Source organism: Ovis aries, chromosome 3 (genome assembly GCF_016772045.2).
Source record: "Ovis aries strain OAR_USU_Benz2616 breed Rambouillet chromosome 3, ARS-UI_Ramb_v3.0, whole genome shotgun sequence".
NCBI classification, from domain to species: domain Eukaryota; kingdom Metazoa; phylum Chordata; class Mammalia; order Artiodactyla; family Bovidae; genus Ovis; species Ovis aries.
The window spans coordinates 39086145-39088555 of NC_056056.1; positions in this window are offsets into that span (position 1 = coordinate 39086145).

Genomic DNA, 2411 nt, shown 5'->3' on the forward strand with positions numbered 1-2411 from the left:
TGCTAGTCTTCAGCTGGATGTTATATAGTCACTAGCAGTCTGTTAATGAAAGAAAGGAATGTCTTAAAACTCAGAATGGCACCAGGCCCCTCATCCATAAGATGCATTTTGGGATTATCTTGGCACCAAATGGTTTATCTTGAGCCATAAAATTATTAACTTGAATCTTGAAGAAAGGCAGATCACCATACAAATAGTTTCATTTACATAGATTAGAGGAACAATATCTGAGTATAGTTCAGTTCAGTTCAGTCGCTCAGTCGTGTCCGACTCTTTGTGACCCCATGAATCGCAGCACACCAGGCCTCCCTGTCCATCACCAACTCCCGGAGTTCACTCAGACTCACGTCCATCGAGTCTGTGATGCCATCCAGCCATCTCATCCTCGGTCGTCCCCTTCTCCTCCTGCCCCCAATCCCCCCCAGCATCAGAGTCTTTTCCAATGAGTCAACTCTTCGCATAAGGTGGCCAAAGTCCTGGAGTATCAGCTTTAGCATCATTTCCTCCAAAGAAATCCCAGGGCTGATCTCCTTCAGAATGGACTGGTTGGATCTCCTTGCAGTCCAAGGGACTCTCAAGAGTCTTCTCCAACACCACAGTTCAAAAGCATCAATTCTTCAGTGCTCAGCCTTCTTCACAGTCCAACTCTCATATCCATACATGACCACAGGAAAAACCATAGCCTTGACTAGACGGACCTTAGTTATCAAGTAGGTTCTGAGCCAAAGGCAGAACCGATTTGAAGACAGAGTTTGGGGTAAATGCATAGTACATTAGCATAGCTTAAGATAAACATTTCCATAAGAAAAAGGCATTGGTTAACTTCAGGTAAAACCAGGTGTCATTATGGCAACACAGTATTTTAAGAGAAAACTCCTTTTAAATGTGTATAGAGAAGGAAAAAATATCCCTAGTTTGTTTCCTCCTGCATCTTAAGAGAGATAAAAATGTCTGATGCTTGCAAGCTATTTCCTCCATTTGGAGACCCCTGGCCTTCCTGCCTGTTACTATCTCACTAACACCCAAAAAAGATGTCCTTTTCATTATAGGGGACTGGAATGCGAAAGTAGGAAGTCAAGAAACACCTGGAGTAACAGGCAAATTTGGCCTTAAAATACGGAATAAAGCAGGGCAAAGGCTAATAGAGTTTTGCCAAGAGAACGCACTGGTCATAGCAAACACCCTCTTCTAACAACACAAGAGAAGACTCTACACATGGACATCACCAGATGGTCAACACTGAAATCAGATTGATTATATTCTTTGCAGCCAAAGATGGAGAAGCTCTATACAGTCAGCAAAAACAAGACTGGGAGCTGACTGTGGCTCAGATCATAAACTCCTTATTGCCAAATTCAGACTTAAATTGAAGAAAGTAGGGAAAACCACTAGACCATTCAGTTCAGTTCACTCACTCAGTCGTGTTCGACTCTTTGCTACCCCATGAATTGCAGCATGCCAGGCCTCCCTGTTCATCACCAACTCTCAGAGTTCACTCAGACTCATGTCCATCGAGTCAGTGATGCCATCCAGCCATCTCATCCTTGATCGTCCCCTTCTCCTCCTGCCCCCAATCCCTCCCAGCATCAAAGTCTTTTCCAATGAGTCAGCTCTTCGCATAAGGTGGCCAAAGTACTGGAGTTTCAGCTTTAGCATCATTCCTTCCAAAGAAATCCCAGGGTTAATCTCTTTTAGAATGGACTGGTTGGATAGGTATGACCTAAATCAAATCCCTTATGATTATACAGTGGAAATGAGAAATAGATTTAACGGACTAGGTCTGATAGATAGAGCGCCTGATGAACTATGGATGGAGGTTCATGACATTGTACAGGAGACACGGATATAGACCATCCCCATGGAAAAGAAATGCAAAAAAGCAAAATGGCTGTCTGGGGAGGCCTTACAAATAGCTGTGAAAAGAAGAGAGGCGAAAAGCAAAGGAGAAAAGGAAAGATATAAGCATCTGAATGCAGAGTTCCAAAGAATAGCAAGGAGAGATAAGAAAGCCTTCTTCAGTGATCAATGCAAAGAAATAGAGGAAAACAACAGAATGGGAAGAACTAGAGATATCTTCAAGAAAATTAGAGATACCAAGGGAACAAAATCATGCAAAGATGGGCTCAATAAAAGACAGAAATGGTATGGACCTAACAGAAGCAGAAAATATTAAGAAAAGGTGGCAAGAATACACAGAAGAACTGTGCAAAAAGATCTTCATGACCAAGATAATCACGATGGTGTGATCACTCACCTAGAGCCAGACATCCTGGAATGTGAAGTCAAGTGTGCCTTAGAAACCATCATCATGAACAAAACTAGGGAAGGTGATGGAATTCCAGTTGAACTATTTCAAATCCTGAAAGATGATGCTGTGAAAGTGCTGCACTCAATATGCCAGCAAATTTGGA